This window comes from Elephas maximus, chromosome 2, assembly GCF_024166365.1.
Source record: "Elephas maximus indicus isolate mEleMax1 chromosome 2, mEleMax1 primary haplotype, whole genome shotgun sequence".
Classification (NCBI taxonomy): domain Eukaryota; kingdom Metazoa; phylum Chordata; class Mammalia; order Proboscidea; family Elephantidae; genus Elephas; species Elephas maximus.
In genome coordinates, this window is record NC_064820.1 from 202526993 (window position 1) to 202548298 (window position 21306).

Consider the following 21306-nt stretch of genomic DNA (forward strand, 5'->3'; position numbering starts at 1 on the left):
GTCTTTGGTTTTATCAGGTGTGATTATGATATGCCTTGGTGATTTTCTTTTGAGGTCTATCCTATATGGGTTTTGTTCAGTTTCTTGGATGGTCAGCTTTTCATCTTTCATGATATTAGGGAAGTCCGCTGTCAGCAATTCTTCAAGGATCATCTCTGTGTTTTCCATCTTCTCCCCCTGTTCTGAAGAACTCTGATCACTTGCAAATTTTTGCTTTTGATTGTATCCTACATCATTCTCAGGGTTTCTTCATTTTTCTTCATCCTTTTTTTCTGATTTTTTCTCAAAGTGGTATTCAGGTATTTATCTCCAATTTCGTTGATTCGTTCTTCCATTGTTTTAAACCTGCTCCTCAGCCCTTCTATTGTCCATTTCTGAAATCTTGTTTTTTCTTTTGAATTTCTAATTGTTGTTTTTGTATGATTTTTAGTTGTGAATTTATTTTGACAGTTTATTCCTGTATTATTTTCCTGAATTCTTCCATTGTTTTGTCTGTTTTTTCCATGATTTTGTCTATTTTTCCTCGTTTTTGTCTACTTTTTGCTTCAACTCTTGGATAGCTCTGAAGATTAGAGATATGAATTCCCTATCAGGTAGTTCCAGTCCATTAACTTCTACTGGAAAGTTATCTTGTGTTTTATTTTGGACGCCTACTGGAACCATTCTGTCCTGTTTTTTAAATATGTTTTGATATCGTCTGCTGTCTTTGGGACATTCAGTGTTATGTTCTTTATTTACTACTGTAGATTTGTTTGTTTCATCCCACTTTTTTGTTTTATTTGGTTATGTCTGAGCAGGTGGGCTGTGCATTCTTTGTTGTTTGCTCATCTGTGGGCAGGATACTTTTCACCTCCTTGTCCAATGGGCAGGGCCAGTTGCTCAGCTATGGTGCAGCAGGGCAGGTTAAGCTGAAATGGAGGGGCTTGGATGGGTTGTTTGTGGCATGTACTGGGACTGACAGGGCAGGGATGAGGGGGTCAGTGCAGGGTAAGTTCCAGTAGGCTGTGTCTGTGTTGCTCAGGGGTGTGATGTTCAGCACATGGTGCATATAGGCGGGATGGAGGGGGGACGCTGTGATGTGCAGAGCTAAGTGCGCATGAGAAACAAGAGAAATAGGAGAAATAGAAGCCAAAAAACAAAGTGCTGAGGAAGCCTGTGGTTGGTGTGGAGAGAGACACAGAAATGAAGAACACCAAAGAGAAAAACAGAAAAAATAGATAAATAAAAATTAAAAAAGAAAAGAAATGCCCCAGGGATTCCACTGGTGACTGGGGAAGTGGCTCCCAGGCCTTGGGGTACAGCCCATCTAGAAGGGGCAGAGAGAGCATACAGCACTGGGTATTCAGGAGACAGGAAAAGAAGGAAAGTAGAGAGAGATGAGAAACTGAGAAATGAAGAAAAAACAAAAGAAATGCCCCCAGGGATCCCACTGGCATGGCTGGGCAGACTGAGGAAGTGGTTCCCAATCCAGGAAGTACAGCCCGGGTAGAAGGGGCAGAGATGGCACACAGCTCCAAGTGTTTAGGAGACAGGGAAAGAAGGTAACTACAGAGAGATGAGAAACTGAGAAATGAAGAAAAACAGAAAGAAAAACAAAAAAAGGCCCCAGGGATCCCACCTGCATGGTGACACAGACCAGGGAAGTGGTTCCTCAGCTAAGCAGTGCTTCACAACCTGTCAAGAAGAAGCAGAGATGGCACAAGGAGCGAGATGTTCAAGAGAAAGGAAGGGAAGGAGGTGAGAGAGAGGGGAGAAACCAAAGGAAGCTGAAAAAAGCAACAGCAGCAAGAAATGACACTGTCTCAACCCACCTGGAGCAAAGGAGAATGAAGAACACCAAGGTCACACGACAACTAAGAGCCCAAGAGACAGAAAGGGCCACATGAACCAGAGACCTACATCATCCTGAGACCAGAAGAACTAGTTGGTACCCGGCCACAATCGATGACTGCCCTGACAGGGAGCACAATAGAGAACCCCTGAGGGAGCAGGAGATCAGTGGGATGCAGACCCCAAATTCTCATAAAAATACCATACTTAATGGTCTGACTTTGACTAGAGGAATCCCGGCGGTCATGGTCCCCAAACCTTCTGTTGGCACAGGACAGGAACCATCCCCGAAGAGAACTCATCAGACATGAAAGGGATTGGACAGTGGGTAGGAGAGAGATGCTGAAGAAGAGTGAGCTAATTATATCAGGTGGACACTTGAGACTGTGTTGGCAACTCCTGTCTGGGGTAGGGATGGGAGGATAGAGAGAGTTGGAAGCTGGCAAAATTGCCACGAAAGGAGAGACTGGAAGGGCTGACTCATTAGGGGGAGAGCAAGTGGGAGTAAGGAGTAAGATGTATATAAACTTATATGTGACAGACTGACTTGATTTGTAAACGTTCACTTGAAGCTCAATAAAAGAATAAAAAAAATAAATAAAATTAAATTAAAAAATAAAAAAATTAAAAATGACAGCACCAAAAAAAAAAAAAAAAGTCTGACTGAGACGGGAGGGACCCCAGAGGTCGTGGCCCCCATACTCTCTGTGAGCCCAAAACTAAAACCATTCCCGAAGCCAACTCTTCAGATAAAGATTAGGCTAGACTATAAGACATGAAATGATACTGGTGAGGAGTGTGCTTCTTAGCTCAAGTAGAGACAGGAGACTAAGTGGGCAGCTCCTGTCTGGAGGTGAGGTGAGAAGACAGAGGGGGACAGGAGCTAGTTGAATGGACACGGAAAATACAGGGTAGAAAGGAGGAGTGTGCTGTCACATTGTAGGGAGAGCAACTAGGGTCACATAATGGTGTGTGTATAAGTTTTTGTATGAGAAACTGACTTGAATTGTAAACTTTCACTTAAAGCACAATCAAAAAAAGTTCTGATTGCAAAAAAAAAAAAAGAAATGACACTGAAGGAGCTGGCCAGTGTGGGTGGGGCAAACCCAAGTGGTAAGGTGCTGGTGCCTCCTGGCTGAGCAACTGTGGCCTGCTGGGAAGCAGAGGAGGCTGAGCAGGAGTAAGAAGGGTGGGGGCAGGTAGGAAAGTGTGTATCACTGATTACCAGGTGCTTTGTCCCCTCTGAGCTCTTTTTTTTTTTTGTCTCCTCTGAGCTCTGTGAAGCTGCTTTCCTCTAGTCCCTGTCTGCTGATCTCTGACAGGAGTCCAAGATGGCAAATCCGTGCTGCGTTTAGCTAATGGGGGATCTCCACTCTGTAGCTCTCCTTGCTCTCTGTTTTCTGTCTGTTTCTTATTCCATTCAGTGCTTGCTTGAGTTCTTTATCTCTTCATTTGACATGTAGGGTTCCAGGATTGATGTTTGTTTCTGTTTTACTGAGTTTTTTGGGTCTTTGCTGTGGAGGGATGGCATGGTGCTTCTGTCGATAGCACCATGTTGGCCCAAGAGTCTCAACTCTTCTCTTGAGCATGCAAAGACCCCAAGAAAGTCCTGCTTGTTCAACATGATGGCTACACATTCCTCATCCTTCCCCTGCAATCAGAGGTTGGTGTCCCAAGCCCCCACAATGACAGCAGGGCCACTCCCAGACTAGGGATGGGGGGGTTCTGCCCAGCCTGAGCAGGAGCTTCTGTCTATTTTCCAGAAGTTTCAGAGCACTGGGGGGAGAGAAGGAAGGGAGGGCTTCAAGGCTTGAGCTGTGGAATGACAGATCCAACCACACTTGGCTGTCCCTTTCCAGCTGCCACCATCAGGCTGTTCTCTGGTTCTCTGGCTTTGGAATTTTGTGGAGTGTTAGAGAGTAAGCGCAAGACAGGAGAAGTATGTAGCCACCAGTGCCCAGTAGCCTTGGGGGCAAACATAGCAGCAGCAGACAGACTGGCCCTCCACCATTCATAAGGTCCTCAACTCTCCATCCAAAGCCAGGAGTCAAGATCTGAGGGCCTGAGGGCAGCTCTGGATCATGCAGGACATACTTCCATGGTCTGCTGGAAAGGAGGCCCCTTGCCTGGACCCTGCATTATTCACAGATGCTATCTTAGCTTTTTTTTTTTTTTTGCTTTTGTTTCTCTCTCTCTCCCACCTAGCTCTGCACATCACATCCTCTTCCTTCCCTCCTGCCTCTCTGCACCTCCTGCTGAGGGCCATGCCTCCAAGAGGCACTGGTATGAACCTCTGGACTCCTGGACCCCACTCCATGCTGCCCTTGGCCCTGCCCTGCCAAGCACTGCTCCCCCAAACAGCACTGGCATGGACATCAGTACCCCAGATCCTAGCCAGTGCTGGCCTCTGGCCCTAATCTGCCAAGCACTGTGCTCCTGAGCAGCAGTGGTGTGGACCCCCAGACTTCCAGACCCCTACCATGCCACCTACCGGCCCTGCCCTGCCAAGTGTTGTGCTACTGAGTGGCATCAGCACAGGCCCCTAGACCCCTGAACCCCACACTGCCAAGTGCCATGCCTACAAGTGGTACCAGCATGGACCCCTGGAACCCTGAACCCTACACCGTGCTGTCCTCTGGCCCCACCCCACCAAGTGCTGGGCCCCCATGTAGGACCAGCATGGACCTCCAGATGCTCGGCTTCATTCTGCCCCACTGTGACACCCCCAAACTCACCCTACTGCAGACAAATGACCCATCTCTGCCCCTCCCCCCTGCCAGACCTGCCCTGCTGCACCATAGCTGAGCAACCTGCCCTGCCCACCTGGACAAGGTGGTGAGAACTGTCATGCTCACAGATGAGCAAGAAACAAAACACACCCAGTCCACTCGCCCAAATGTAATCAAATAAAACAAAAAAGCAGGAAAGCAAACAAACCTATGGTCAATAAATGAGGAAAATAACTCCTGAACGTCTCAGAGACAGCAGACAATATAAAAAAAAAAAAAAATAGGATAGGATGGCTCTGGTAAGCAACCAAAATAAAGTAACAAATGACCTTCCAGAAGAAGAAAAGACACTGGAAGTACCTGATAGGGTATCTGAAAGTCTAATATTCAGGGCGCCAAGAGATTAGGAAAGAGATCAAGGAAAACAGACAAAATTAAGGAAAAAATAGACAAAATCATAGAAAATACAGACAAAATCAGGGAAAACACAGATAAAACAATGGAATAATTCAGGAAAATAATACAAGAACAAAATGCCAAAATAAATAAAAAATTAAAAATCATACAAAAACAGCAATTAGAAATCCAAAAGATAAACAGCAAAATTTCAGAAATGGATGAAGCAATAGAAGATTTTAGGAGCAAATTTGAAACGATGGAAGACAGAATGAGCGAAATTGAAGACAAACCTATGGATACCACTTTGAGGAAAAATCAGAAAAAAGAATGAGGAAAACTGAAGAAAACCTAAGAGCTAAGTGGAATACAATCAAGAGAAAAAAATTGCGTGTGATTGGAGCTCCAGAACAAGGAAAGAAAATGGAAAACACAGACAGGATCATTTAAAATTTGCTGACAGTCAACTTCCTTAATTTTATGAAAGATGAAAAGCTGACCAACCAGGAAGCTCAATGAACTCCAAAAGAAAGTCATCAAGACATTGCATAATCACACTTGCCAAAACCAAAGAAAGAACCCTGAGAGCAGGTTGATAAAAATGAAAAGGTCATATACAAAGGGGAAACAATAAGACTAAGTTCTGATTACTTGGCAGAATCCATGCAGTCAAGAAGGCAATGAGATGACATATATAAAACTTTGAGAGAAAAAAATTGCCAAACAAGAATAATTTATCCTCCAAAACTCTCATTCAAATATGATGGTGAAATTACGACATTTCCAGATAAACAGAAATTAAGGAAACATGTAAGCACCAAAGCAAACTTAACAAGAATTATTAAAAAGGGTCCTGTGGTTTGAGAACAAACAACATCAGATGACAGTCTGAATCTAGCATGCAAGATTGCACCAGCCAGATACCAATCTAGGAAATGAACTCTCAAGGATAAAACAAAAATAAAAGATTTACAACAGGGAACCAGAGATGTCAATCTGTAAATGGCAATAATGTCAAAACAATAAAAGGGGGAATAAACAGTGTAGGCATAGAACTTTCAAATGGAGAGGAAGTCAAAGCAACATAAAGTAATAAAAGACTGGTTCAAACTTAGGAAGATAGGGGTAAGAATCAAGGTAACCACAAGGAAAGTAACAAATCTACTCAACAAAATAAAGAAGAAAAGCATAAATTCTCAGTAAACACGAAATCTACAAAAACTAAAGAAATTCCACAAACAAAAAGAACTCAGCACAGGTGAGTAAGAGGAACAAAGAAAACATCGGCACCACACACAGATAAAAAAAAAAAAACCACAAAATGACAGCAATAAACTCATATCTATCGATAATCACACTGAACATAAATGGCTTAAATGCTCCCATAAAGAGTGACAGAATGGATAAAAAAAACCAGACCCATCAATATGTTATCTACAAGAGACACGCCTTAGAAACAAAGACAAAAATATATTAAAAATCAAAGGATGGGAAAAAATACATCAAGCATACAGCAACAAAAAAGAGCAGAAGTGGCAATACTAATCTTAGATAAAATAGACTTTAAGGCAAAATCCACCATAAAAGACAAGAAAGGATATTATGTAATGATTAAAGGGACAATCCACCATGAGGACATAACCATCATAAATATCTATGCATCCAATTACAGAGCTCCAAAATGCATAAAACACACTCTCACAGCACTGAAAAGAGAAATTGACAGTTCCATAATAATACTAGGAGACTTCAACACACCACTCTCAATAAAGGAAAGAACATCTAGAAGGAAACTCAGCAAAGATACAGAAGAACTAAAGGTCACAATTAGCCAACCTGAACTCATAGGCACGTAAAGAACACTCCACCCAACACAGCAGCAAAGTATATATTCTTTTCAATGCACATGGAACATTCTCCAGAATAATCCACATGTATGGCCAAAAGCAGCCCTCAATGAAATCCAAAACATTCAGATAATACAAAGCATTTTCTCTGATCACAATGCCATAAGAGTAGAAATTAGTAACAGGAAGAACAAGGAAAAAAGTTTTTAAAACATGGAAACTGAAAAATACTTTGCTTAGAAACCACTGGGTAATAGGAGAAATCAAAGATGGAAACAAAAAATTCCTAGAATCAAATGAGAATGAAAACGCATCATACTAAAACCTTTGGGACACAACAAAAGCTGCGCTCAGAGGTCAATTTATAGCAATACATGTACACATCAAAAAAGAAAAAAGGGATAAAATCAAAATGTTAGCTTTACAACTCGAAGAAATACAGAACAGCAAAAGAAGCCCAGAGCCACTAGAAGAAAGGAAATGATAAAGATCAGAACAGAAATAAATGAAACAGAGAATAGAAAAACAATAGAATCAATAAAATCAAAAGTTGGTTCTTTGAAAGGATCAATAAAATTGACAAACCGCTGGCCAAATTGACAAAAGAAAAACAGGAGAGAATGCAGATAGCCCAAATAAGAAATGAAATGGGGGACACTGCAACAGACCCAACTGAAATAAAAAGGTTTATAGCAGAGTACTATGAAAAACTGTACTCCAACAAATTTGAAAATCTAGAGGAACTGGACAAATTTCTAGAAAAACACTACCTACCTAAAGGAACACGAACTGAGGTAAAAAAATCTGAACAGACCCATATCAAGAGAAGAGATTGAAAGGGTAATAATAATAAAAAAGAAACTCCTACCAAAAAAATTCTGGCCCAGGTGGCTTCACTGGAGAATTCTACCAAAAATTCAGAGAAGAGCTTATACCAGTACTACTCAAACTATTTCAGAACATAGAAAAGGAAGGACTACTTCCAAATTCATTCTATAAAGCCAGCATAACTCCATCAAAGACAACACAAAAAAGAAAATTACAGAGCAATATCTGTCAAGAGTATAGATGCAAAAATTCTCTATAAAATTCTAGTCAATAGAATTCAGCATCCTATCAAAATAATAATAATAATACACCACAACTAAGTGGGATCATACCAGGTATTCAAGGATGGTTCAACATTAGAAAATCAATGTAATCCACCACATAAAACAAAAGGATCACAAAATTATCTCAATTGATACAAAAAAGGCATTTGATAAAGTCCAACAGGTAAAAACTTCCAATAAAATAGGAATAGAAGGGAAATTTCCTCAACATAATAAAGAACATGTATACAAAACCAACGGTCAACATCATTTTCAACAGACTGAGGCTAAAAACATTCTCCCTGAGGAGGTCAACAAGACAAGATGCCCTTTATCACTACTCCTATTTAAAATTGTGCTGGAAGTCCTAGCTAGAGCAATTATCCAAGAAAAACAAATAATGTGTATCCAAATTGTGAGGAAGAAGCAAAACTATCCCTATTCATGGATGTTACAATACTGTACATAGAGAACTTGAAAGATTCCACAAGAAAACTACTTGAAGCTAACAGAAAGATTCAGCAGAGTAGCAGGATACAAGACAAACATACAAAAATCAGTTGGATTCTTACACACCAATAAAGAGAACGATGAAAAGGAAACCAGGAAAGCAATACAATTTATAATAGCCCCTAAAAAAATAAAATACTTAGGAATAAATCTAACCAGGGATGTAAAAAACCTATACAAAGAAAACTACAAAACATAAATGGAAAAACATACCATGTTCATGAATAGGCAGCCTCAACATTGTGAAAATGTCTATGCTACCCAAAGCAATATACAAATACAATGCAATCCTGATCCAAATACCAACAGGATTCTTTAACAAGACAGAAAAATTAATCATTAACTTTATATGGAAAGGAAAAAGTGCCCAGATAAGTAAAGCATTGTGAAGAAGAACAAAGTAAGAGGCCTCATACTACCTAAGGTAGTCAAAACAGGCTGGTACTGGTACAAAGACAGATACATTCACCAATGGAACAGAATGGAGGACCCAGATGTAAATCCATTCACCTACAGTCACCTGATCTTTGACAAAGGTCCCAAGTCCATCAAATGGGGGAAAAGACAGTCTTTTTTTTTAACAAATGGTGCTGTCAAAACTGTATGTCCATCTGTAAACCAAAAAAAAAAATTAAATAGGACCCTTACCTCACATCATCCACAAAAACTAATCCAAAATGGATCAAAGACCTAAACATAAAACCAAAAACTATAAAGATCATGGAAGAAAAAATAGGATCAATGCTCGGGGCCCTAATATATGGAATAAATAGAATACAAACCATAACTAATAATACATAAATACCAGGAGATAAGCCATATAATTGAGATCTTCTAAAAATTAAATACTTATGCTCATCAAGACTTCACCAAAAGAGTAAAAAGTGAATCCACAGACTGGGAAAAAAATGTTGGCTATGACATATCCGACAAAGGCCTAATCTCTAAAATCTATAGGAAAATCAAACACCTCTACGACAAAAAGACAATCCAGTTTAAAAGTTGGCAAAGGATGTGAACAGACACTTCACCAAAGAAGACACTCAGGAGGCTAACAGACATATGAGGAAATGATCTTGATCACTAGCTATTAGTGAAATGTAAATCAAAACTACAATGAGATGCCATCTCACTCCTACGTTACTGGCACTAATCAAAAAAATAAAATAAGAAATGTTGGAGAGGCTGCAAGGAGATTGAAACTCTTATGCACTGATGCTGGGAATGCAAAATGGTACAACCATTTTGGAAAATGATATGGTGCTTCCTTAAAAAGCTAGAAATAGAAATACCATACTATTCAGCAAACACACTCCTAGCAATATATCCTAGAGAAATAAGAGCCATCGCACAAATAGACATATGCACTTCCATGTTCACTGGAGTATTATTAACAATAGTAAAAAGATGGAGAGAAGTGTCCACTACAGATGAATGGATAAATGAACTATGGTACACACACATGAAGGAATACTATGCAATGGTAAAGAACAATGATGTGTCTGTGAAATCTCACAACATGGATGAATCTGGAGGGCATTGTGCTGAGTGAAATAAGTTAACTACAAAAGGACAAATACTTTTTGAGACCACTATTATAGAAACTCATGAAAAGGCTTACCAGTGAAAGAAACAATCTTTGATGGTTACAAGGGGGCAGGTAGGGGAAATAGATAAGTGGTAACTTTGGTGAAGGGTGAGACAGTACGCAATACTGGGGAAGTAAGCACAACTTGACCAACGCAAAGTCACAGAAGCTTCATAGACACATCCAAACTCCCTGAGGGAAAAATTACTGGGCTGAGGGCTGGGGACCATGGTCTCAGGGGACATCTGGCTCAACTGGCATAACATAGTTTATAAAGAAAATATTCTACATCCTACTTTGGTGAGTAGCATACGGGGTCTTAAAAGCTGGTGGGTGGCCATCTAAGATACATCTATCTACTGGTCCCAGCACATCTGGAGCAAAGGAGAATGAAGAAAACAAAAGACACAAGGGAAAGGTTAGTCCGAAGGACTAATGGACCACAACTACCACAGCCTCTACCAGACTGAGTTCAGAACAACTAGATGGTGCCCGCCTACCGCGACTGACTGCTCTGACAGGGATCACAGTAGAAGGTCTCAGACAGAGCAGGAGAAAAATGTAGAATAAAATTCAAACTCACAAAAAAAGACCAGACTTACTGATCTGACAGAGACTGGAGAACCTCTGAGAGAATGGCTCCCGACATCCTTTTAACTCAGTATTGAAGTCACTCCTGAAGTTCATCCTTCAGCCAAACATTAGACAGGTCTATGAAACAAACAAAAAAAAATTTTTTTTTTCTTTATGAAACAAAAATAACACACGTAGTTCAACCAAGTATAAGAGACTAAATGGGCACACTAACCAAAAGCAAAGATGAGATGGCAGGAAGGTAAAGGAAAACTGCGCAAATGGAAATGGGAAACCCGAGGTCGAAAGGGGAGAGTGTTGACACATTGCAAGGTTGGCAACCAATGTCAGAAAACAATTTGTGTATTGTTTAAAGAGAAATTAATTTGCTCTGTAATCTTTCCCCTAAAGCATAAACACAAACAAAAAAAATGATTAGGTTTAAGACACACCCTACACCGACATTTTTCTCATTAACATAACAAAGAAAACTCTATTCCCAAATGGAATTACATCCATATGTATATGGGTAAGGATTCCAACACATATTTTGGGAGGACACAGTTCAGTCCATAACACATGCCACCTGCCCCCCTCCCCTCCCATTCTCAAATGAGGAAGCCCAGTGTAGTGCCTCAAGGATGTTGGACAAGCACGGTTCCTCTTCTCAGGGACATGCAAAACAAAGACCTCAGGAAAGGAAGGATGCCATTCTGCCAGCCCCTGCCCTGGACTTGGGTTAGTAACACATACCACCATGACGATAAGCTTGATACCAGCAGAGCTGGACCGATCACCAGGGTAGGGGGTTAGGTGGTTAAAAGAAGGCCCAGAGCAGAATGTGGTTACACTATGGTGACATTTGTGGGGTTTGTATGCGTGTATATGAACATGCACAGAATATCTCTGTAAAATACAGAATAAACAGGGAGCAGGGGTTGCCGCTCAGGATTCCCCCGTGGGGGCTGGGGCAGGAACAGGGTTACTTTTCATGGTGCCCCTGTTTGAGCCGTTTGATTTTAAGCAAGTTTACTACCTAAAAAAAAAAAAAGTATATATATATATATATAAATTTCCGCAATTACTGTTTAAGGTCTATTTCCCCTTAAATTATAAGCTCTATGAGGTCTGTCTAGTTCCAGTAATATCTCTGGGCCTCACACAGTTCCTGCAACATACCAGGCACTCAATAAGTAGTAGCTGAAGGAATGAATGAATGAACAAATGAATGCTTCTCCTTTCCTTTGCCAGTCATTCCTATGTGTCCCTTGCCCTGCCTGCCGTTAGAGACAGTTTTGCTCTGCCCAATGGCCCCAGGGACTGGACACTCTTCTATTTAATATTCCACAAAGCTCAGGATTTCCTTGACTGACAATAGCTAGGTGTCTGGGGACTTGGATTTGACTCTGAGGGGTCCTGAGCAATTTGTCCTTCTGAAAAGAACTCCCTCAAAGCCCGGAAGTGAAAGGAAGACTTGGAAGGGAAATGATGACAAGAGGGTGATCAAGGAGACCCTCCCTCCCCAGTTCTGGGAAGCCTTTTAACCTCCACTCGATGGACCAGACCAGACAGGGCAGGACTGGCCCTGGTCACTCAGCAGGTTTTCTGGGCAGAGCCAGGGGAGGTCCAGGACAGCTCTCCTTCTGCAAGGCCCCCAGGCTCTGGCCCCTCCCTTTCCCAGTAAACAGGACACAGTACTTGCCGGGGCAGAAGGCTTGTGTGTGGTGTTACACTTGCCATTCTTACAACAACGGAATAGGCAGGTGCCCACGTCATCTCTCTGAGGTACGGAGAGGGGAGACCACTTCTCCGGGGTCACCTGGCCAGGGAGCAGCAAGGCTGGGTGCCAGTGCAGGCAGCCCTGGAGTTGGGTGGCTGCGGGAGGTAGGATAGTGCCAGCCATAGAGATCAGCTCTGGCCTCAGACCCACCCAGCCCATGTCCCGCCTCCACTGGGCACTCAGTGACTTGAGCCACACATCCCTTCTGACCTGTAAAATAGGGACACATGTCCCTGATTACAGGGACTGGGCTGGCAGCAGGTCCACACCCAGTTGCCACCCTCAGGGAGAAGTGCAGACGAAGCCTGGACTGCCCTGGCCCCCAAGGGCCCCCAAGAGCCCAGTGCCCCCTTGGAAGTTCTTCAGGCTGGCCACAAGGGGCCTTCCAGGCTCAGGATCTCCTCATCGCCTGCTTGCCCCCACCCCTGCCGCCCCAAGGTGGGACCTAGCCTGGGCCCATTTCTGTCTCTCCTGGCTCCCTGGGTGACCTGACTCTGAAAATAGGGACAAGAGGGATGTGGGGAGTCAGAGCTGATGTTGGGGAACAGAGGAAGCCCTCGGGAGGGCTGCTCTGCTGGTGTGTGGATATCAGCGTGGACTATAGCCCACTCTGTTCCAGCCCTGGTAACAGCTTTATTTTCACCTCCCCAGCCAAGCTGTAAACATTCAGTTTTCAGCGATAAAACTGAAATTTCACAAAACTAGCTCCTGTCCAACACTGTGGGGAACCTGCTGCTCACATGGGTGCACAGGGGGCTGCATAAGCTCAGGGCAGGGGAGGTGTGGTTGGTGAGGGATGGGCATTGGCTCTGTTCCATGCCCAGGCCCCAGCACCTGAGCCTAATACCATGAGCAGAAATGTTTTCTCTGTCCACCGAACACTGCCACCATCAAGCTTTCCATACAGCAGCAACTGGCCTGCCTGAGGTCCCAGTCCAATTTTCTCCAAGAGGAGAGAACAGCAGGAATGGAAGTGACTTTGGGAACCTCTGCCAAATGCAGTGGGAGGAAGTGAAGAGGGGCCTGTTATGGATTGAATTACGTTCCCCATAAATATGTGTATCAATTTGGCTGGGCCATGATTCCCAGTATTGTGTGATTGTCCACCATTTTGTTAACTCATGTGATTTTCCTATGTGTTGTAAATTCTACCTCTGTGATGTTAAAGAGGCGGGATAGGCGGCAGTTATGTTAATGAGGCAGGATTCAATCTCCAAGATTAGATTGTGTCTTGAGCCAATCTCTTTTGAGATATAAAAGGAAGAAGTGAGCAGAGAGACAGGGGGACCTCATACCTCCAAGAAAGCAGTGCTGGGAGCAGGGCGCATCCTTCAGACCTGCGGTTCCTGCACGGAGAAACTCCTAGTCCAGGAGAAGTTTGATGAGGAGGACCTTTCTCCAGAGTTGACAGAGAAAGCCTTCCCCTGGAGCTGATGCCCTGAATTTGGACTTCTAGCCTACTAGACTGTGAGGAAATGAATTTCTCTTTGTTAAAGCCATCCACTTGTGGTATTTCTGTTATAGCAGCACTATGAAAATTAAGACAGTGTCTTTCTGAGGGAGGCCAGGAATGCCACAAATTCAAGACGAGCTGGAAAGCTCCTCCAGGCCTGGCCTGGCTCTGCGTGCTGAACACACGGAGGGGCAGAACTGCTCTGTCCTGGAGAGCTCGCACTGAGGAGAAGGCAGAATCACTGAGACCCCCGGGGATGCCCAGAGAGGGGAGGGCTGTGCTGGGCCACTGACCACCCACGGTGTTGCCAGCCAGACCCAGTGTAGTCTGGATGAATGGGATTATCTTCCTGCTGCAGGCCCAGTTCCCTTCCACTGTTGCCAAGGGTGATTCATTCATTCATGTGTGCCTGCATTCAACGTAACATGCAGCAAGTACTAGCATTGTTCCAGCCACTGGGGTTCAAGCAAGACCTCAAGGATTGGGAAGGGAAGGCAGACAATGCATGGTGCAGACATGCATAGAGTGCCCCACTGGTGAAGATGTTTGGAGGATGCACATGGGTTGAGATGACAGGGAGTGGTGTACCCTGTGTGTGGTTGTTCCTCGGAAATCCCTCAAAAGAGGGTGTGTGAGGTCAGAAATGCCACCACCCATGGTGGGAGCCATCCCCTGGTCTCTACGTGAGGACAGCGGGGGGCACAGAGGACATACTTGCTTCTCCACCTGCCTGAGGCAACCCAGCCTCCTTCCTCCATCATGGGCTCCATCCAGCCTTCCCAGGAACTCAGAGAGGGGCTAGGGGTGAGTGAGGGGTAGGCTCTGAGCTGAGGACTGGGGCAGGAAGGAGTCTGCAGGCAGACCAGGAGGTAAAGGCACGCCAGGCAGAGGAAAAAATGTGTGCAAAGGCCCAGTGGAGCCGGGTAACATAGTGTGCAACTATGCCACTAGGCCAGTGGGCAACGTAGTGTGATTAGGGGAATGTGTGAGTAGGCAGCAGGGGCCAAGTGCCTGGAGAAGGTAGTGACAAGTGGAGGGGTCAGGGAGAGTGCAGGGTCTGGGGCGGAGTGGGGGGGGGCGGGCAGGGAGAAAGGGCCTCACATTCCCATGTGTAAACGCAGTCTAGTGAAGAGCACATGGAGGGTGTAGGTCCCACCCCTCCCAAACCCCCCCTTTTCGGTACAATAATTGTTTTTATAGTTTCATACTGTTAGGGACTGAATTGTGTACCTCCAAAATATGTGTTGGAATCTTAACCCCTATACCTGTCGATGGAATCCCATTTGGGAATAAGATTTTCTTTGCTATGAGGCCATGTCAGTGTAGAGTGTGTCTTAAGGCAATCACTTTTGAGATATAGAAGAAGCAGATTTGGCACAGAAGCAAGGAAGCACAGATGGCGGAAGATAGATGCTATGTGGACATCACCAAGGAACTGAGGAACAGAAGCTGAAAAGAGACAAGATCCTTCCCCCAGGGCTGACAAAGAAAGCCTTTTTCCCTAGAGCTGGTGCCCTGAATTCGGACATCTAGCCTCCTAACTGTGAAAAATAAATTTCTGTTGGTTAAAGTCACCCACTTGTGGTATTTCTGTTAGAGCAACACTAAGAAACTAAGACAATATCTATCCTTCCAAAGCCTCTTTATATAAGGACAAGGAAATAGATATTCCCCCCTTTTCTGTCTTTATTATACACAAAAAGTAGCACATTGTGCACATTCACCTTAGCTGGACTCTTTTCACTAAATGCATTTTGGAGATCTTCCCAAGGCAGGGCACAAATAGCTTCTTCATTCTTTTTTTTTTTTTTTTTTTAGCTTCCTCACAGTTTTCTATTGTTTTGATGTCCGGGGTAAATTTTAAAAGTAATGGGAAAATCATTTACTGTCACAATTTCCCTTGGAAATTCCTTACGTCACCAATAAGTCTCCTAATCCGTGGTTTTGTGAACACAGCCCCACATGATGTACATGACACTGTTGTTCTTATTGTTATTGTTAGCTGTTGTCAAGTCAGCTCCAGCTTATGGAGACCCCATCTACAACAGAACAAAATATTGCCTGATCCTGCACCATCTTCATGATTGCTGGTATGCTCCAAGTCCATTGTTGCAGCCACTGTGTATTTCGAGTACCTTCCAACCTAGGAGTCTCATCTTCCAGCACTATATTGGACAGTGTTATATTGTGATCCATAGTTTTCATTGGCTAGGTTTCGGGAGTAGATTCCAGGCTTTTCTTCCTAGTCTAGTCTGTCTTAATCTGGAAGCTCCACTGAAACCTGTCCACCATGGGTGACCCTGCTGGTATTTGAAATACTGGGGGAATAGCTCCTAGCATCACAGCAACATGCAAGCCACTGCAGAAGGACAAACTGACAGACAGCTGGTGGGTGTGTGATGTAGGGACAGGGAATTTCGGAGGCCATGACAGAGATGGTGTCTTTGAGCTCGAGGTCCTTCCCACTGCCAGGAGGCGCTGAGAGGTATGGTGGGCAGCTCTGCGTGTGCCATTTAAATAGACATTTCCATTTCTCTCTCTGCCTTGCTGAGGGCCTGTGCGTGACTCAGACTTGTACACAGTGTGACTCCAAGGTTACTGCTTTATACCCACTAAATGAGCACAACTTAGTAAAGATAACCAAGGCTGCTAAGCCATGGTGGAGCAGACCCTTAAACACTATTGGGGAGTGTCCACTGTCACAGTCCGTTTGAATCCTACTAAGATTTAGCTCAATGTACTAAGAACCTTATGTTCAAGAGTGTCCTTTCATTCCAACCAAATCCTTGGAAATTTATCCCAAGGAAACAACCTAAAAGAGGAAGAAGCTGTGCAAAGAAGAGAGTGTGCTTCGCCATTAATTATAACCAATGAACAAAATTGAGAGCACCATCAGTAGTTAACCAATGGAGAATGGACAAGTAAATGACTGCAGACCCGTTGGTGGAGTTTCTGCTGTCACTGAAATAATAGCACAGACAATGGTTACAGCATAACAAGACAGCACATACAGCATGATACAAACGATGTTCTTCATGTGGAAAGGCTGCAATGGGCCCTGAAATATGAATCGTGGATGCGTGCCTGCCTTTACTTTTTCATGTCATTCACTCATGCTGAAGGCAAAACTCAGTCATTTGAGGGAGCCGTGAGGATGAAAAACCCAGGGATAGTAGAACAAATCCCAGGTGTGGCGGGCGGCAGGGCTGGGGAGGGAGGTGCCTGCCCACTCCATCACTCTGTGACGAGGTCACAGGGGGACACTGAGAGGAAATGCCTTGGTTTAGGCCACAACTGGAAGTGGCTGAACCAAGGTTTGAGCTGCAGGACACCCAAGTCCACTCTATGGCCTGTCCTGGTGAGGGCCCCACTTGCACCTGGGATGAGGGATTACCAAGCTTTAGCACACACTGGACCTGCTCTGCTGGCGCTGGCTGCCCTCCTGACCACCCCCTCCCCTCAACGAGCCCCATACAGACATTGGTATCCCCCCATTAAGTGCTTCTAGCTGCAGCCTGGCTCAATCACTGCAGCACCCCCTGTGCCAGTACATCGTCGGTATGTAGTAGAGACGTGTGGTGTTGAAGTGACTTCAGTTGATGCAGACAGAGGCAGTGAAGCTTGAAATTACTAGGGGATGGTGAGGAGCAGGCAGACGAGTAAGGCATTCAAGTGGTCCAGTCAGTGGGTGGAAGGGGAGGAGGCCTTGTGGAAACACATGGGGTCCTGGCCTGGGAAGGCTGACTAGGCAGCTCCTCTCCACTCAACCCCCATCTTATCCCTTAAAAAAAAAATTTTTTTTTTTTTTAGCTCTCCCATATTACGGATAAGGAGAGTGAGGCTCAGAGAGTGAAAGGCGGGTGCCCAGCTCACACTTCGAATAGATGGCAGAGCTGGGACTTGACACAGGTGTGTCTGAGCCTCAGGCCCTGGTCCTGCCCACCATTCCCCCTGGGTATTGATGCTGTTGCCCCCCAAGCCACAGAGTTCAGGGGACACAGCCAGACTCCCGAGGTGTGACCAGTGGTGGCCAGGACAGCAGGAGAGAAGAAGCATGTGCAGGCGCCGGCAGTCAACAGCCCTTCCTGGGACAGGCCAGCCCCTCCAGGCACTGTGTTTAGTCCCATGGGAACCCAATGCGCAGAGGTTCTCCACCGACCACTCTTGAACCTTCTGCAGCCCCTCCAAGGCCCAAATCCACCTCTTTGGAACCTCCATCTGTTGGCAACCACTCCTTTTCTTCTGGCAAGGACATTAGGGTTTTGCTTTGGGGGATAACCCCACCCTCTATTGTATACTATGGGAAAGTTCTACTCTGTCCTGTAGGGTGATTGTGAGTTGGAATCAACTCAATGGCAAAGTTTTTTTTTTTCTGCTGTATACTGGAGTCCCTGGGTGGTGCAGGCAACTAACAAACTCAGTTGCTAACTGAAAGGTTGGTGATTCAAGTCCACCCGCAGGTGCCTTGGAAGAAGGCCTGGTGATCTACTTCTGAAAAACCAGCCAGGATTATGGAAATCAGCTATGGCACACAGTACTATTCTGACACACAAGGGGTCACTATCCATCAGAATCCACTGAGGGCAACTGGTTTGTGTGTTGTGTGTGTATGTGCTGAATACTAACAGCCTTGGGATTGTCCATGGAGGCCCCACTCTCCCCTGGCCAAGAGGCAGCATCAGCCCAGCCTGGGCCAGTCAGAGCCACCACCCCCCACCCCCACCACCCCAGACTATGCACCTGGAGGTGGGCCTGACCTGAGGGCTGAACCCAGAGGCCAGGCAAGGAGGAGGCTGAGTTGGATTCTGATCCATGGCTTTCTCCTTCCTGTAATTGGCCCAGGCATTGTGCTTCTGCCTCTGTTTCTCTGCCCACCCCTCTGATTCCTCACCCCCTCAGGCCTATCTGTTTCTCCCTGATTTATGTCTCCAGGACCTGCACTGGAGATGGTGCCTCCCCCCAGCAGTTAAGGACAGCTTGGATTTTGTGTGGGGTTGGGTCCCCTGCGGCTGACACAGAGGAGAAGACCCCAAAAAGCACCCTGCAGGTGGGTGTTCTGATGCTGCACCAGTGCCCGACTGGGCATCCTTCCTGCTCCAGGGTGAGTACTGACCACTCAGAGCCTACCCTGCTGTGGGGCCTCCGAAGCGGGCACAGTTTCAAGGAGACAAGGGGAACTGTCTGCTGGGACAAGTGTATAAATGCGGTGGGAGAATCAGGAAGGCACAGCCTGCTAGGATGGCCCTTCTTTCCTTTCCTACTTTCTTCAGAGACTGTATTAGTTCCCTAGTGCTGCTGCAACAGAACTACAAGTGGGTGGCTTTAAAGAAGAGAATTAATTTTTTCACAGCTCAGGAGACTAGATGTTCGTATTCAGAGCACTGGCTATAGGGGAAGGCTCTCACTCTTTCTCTTTGTCAGCTCTGTGGGCAGATCTTTGTCTCAGCTTTTCTATTTCTTGGTTCTTTGGCGATCTTCACATTGCATCCCTCTGTGCCCTTTCTGCTTGTTTCTGTGTCTACTCTGCTCTTTTTATGTCTCAGAACTGATTAGGTTTAGGACACACTCTACATTGATATGGCCTCATTAACCTAACAAGGAAGACCCTGTTCACAAACGGGATTACAACCACAGGTACAGGTGTTAGGATTCCAGGCATCTAGGAATGACTGCCCCACCTCACAGATGAAAACACCTAGGCCCTGTGGACAAGGTCACCAGCTGGTGACTTGCGGACTCACCTGGATCACAGGGCTCCTGACTCCATGTCTAGCTGAATGGAGGACAGCTATGGCCCCATGATTCAGTAAGGAAGCCAGACTCAGGGGCTGGAGCTTGGGGGGTGGGGGGTGGGTAACCTGCATAATGGGGGCCCCAACTTGGCCCAGCCTCCAGGAGGCAGGGAGCCCCCTGAGTCTCCCCTGATAGACTGGGCTGAAGGAGAGGCCCCAGCCCACAGCCCAGCCCTTCTCTGAACTCGCCTAGAAACCTCAGGGAGGAAAGGGCCCACCTGGTGGGGGCCTGGACCCTGCCAGCTGCTCTGAGAATTGGCAGCCTCTTGTACCACCCCAACAAACCCTGGTGTCCTCCTCTTCTCCCTTCCCTGACAAAGCATGGAGCCAGACACTTATTTCAGTTTTGGTCCAATGAAGCCTCCCTGTTCCCTGGTGTCTGAAGGATGCTGGGGAGAGGGAGGCCAGAGGTGTAATTAAGGCATGGCAGGTAAGGCACATGAGATTGAAGAGGGTCACTAATAAGCAGTTTTATTGGTCATCACAGTTTCCATCGCCAGATGTGAGAGATCATTCAGCAGTTTAAAAGGAAGTGCCATAGGTGCTATTTTCTGTAGATAGGCCCCTGAGAGAATCAGGGTCTCCCCCAGGCCTGAGCCCAGAGGCTCTGCTTGGCCAGGCTGGGCAAGAACCTGGCCTTCCCCTGGGAGGCTGTGAGGGGAGGAGTGACCTGAGTTATTTTTGGGCTCCATATGGCCCTCAGCTCAGGTAGCAGAGCCTGCTGGGTGCACATCCTGGGAAACTCAGGTTTGGAATGCTCAGGCTGGATTTACAGGCAATCTGTTGGCTGCAAGGTAACAGCAACCAAGACCCATCCCACATCGGTAACTAAAAATAAGAGCTCTCCAAAGAGGGAAGATGGCCTCTCTCCTGCTTTGCAATCTACTCAGGCCCTTACTTTCATTCTTGGTCCACATCCTGGATTATTTCCTGAGGACACATTTCTAGCAGAGGCACTGGACCAAAGGACCAGGGGGCTCGAGATATCCTGCCCAAAGTTTCTCCTAAACCACAGAGAAGGGGCTGTGTTGTTGCCTGCACAGCCAGCAGAGTTCCCTGCATCCAGGAATCAGTCCTCCCCACTGGCTCCACCCTCGGCCTTGGTAGGGGAGGGGAAAACTCGGTCCCGGCCAATGGGAACACAGTGTCCCCCCTACCACCCATGGCAGGGGACCCAGGCTATCCAATCAGTGTGAATCCTTGGCCTTGTTTGAAGACAACCCTGGAAAGATGTTCTTAACATTTTTCCTCTCACTTTTTCCCTTAAATGTATCATTCTTACAGAACAGTGCATAAATATGTCCAATTTAAATAATGATAATAAAAGAACATCTGTGAACTACTACCCGGGTTAAGAAAAAGGGCATTACCAGCATCTTAAAATCCATTATGCACCTTCGCCAATCAATTCTGCTCCAATCCTCCTAACTCCCGCCCCAGTTAATGACTATCTGACTATTGGGTTAAAGATTCCTTTGCTTTTCTTTACAGTTCTACCTGTGTGTCTATTCCTAAATAACATAGTGCCTGGCTTGAAAGCATAGGGCAAGCACTAGCTAGCTGTGTAAGGAGAAGCAGCCCAGCCCCACTGAGTGGCAGCTCCAGGGAGAGTGAGCTGGGCAGCGTCTCTAGGTCCTAGTCTGACCTCCCCTTCTCTGTGAGTTGACAAGGTTCTTCTGAGGAAGTTGTGGGCAAGGTCATGCATGAGTCTTGGTAA

At 45.4% G+C, this 21306-nt stretch overlaps 1 protein-coding gene across 1 annotated transcript in view; it reads right to left on the reverse strand.

Annotated features, from left to right (window-relative positions):
* RASGEF1C (RasGEF domain family member 1C) overlaps nt 1-21306 on the reverse strand; it is a 136593-nt gene that overhangs the window by 60936 nt on the left and 54351 nt on the right. Inside the window, exon 2 of the mRNA XM_049874557.1 lies at nt 10594-10702. The gene's annotated coding sequence lies outside the window, so the exon portion shown is untranslated. The remainder of the gene's footprint in view (nt 1-10593; nt 10703-21306) is intronic.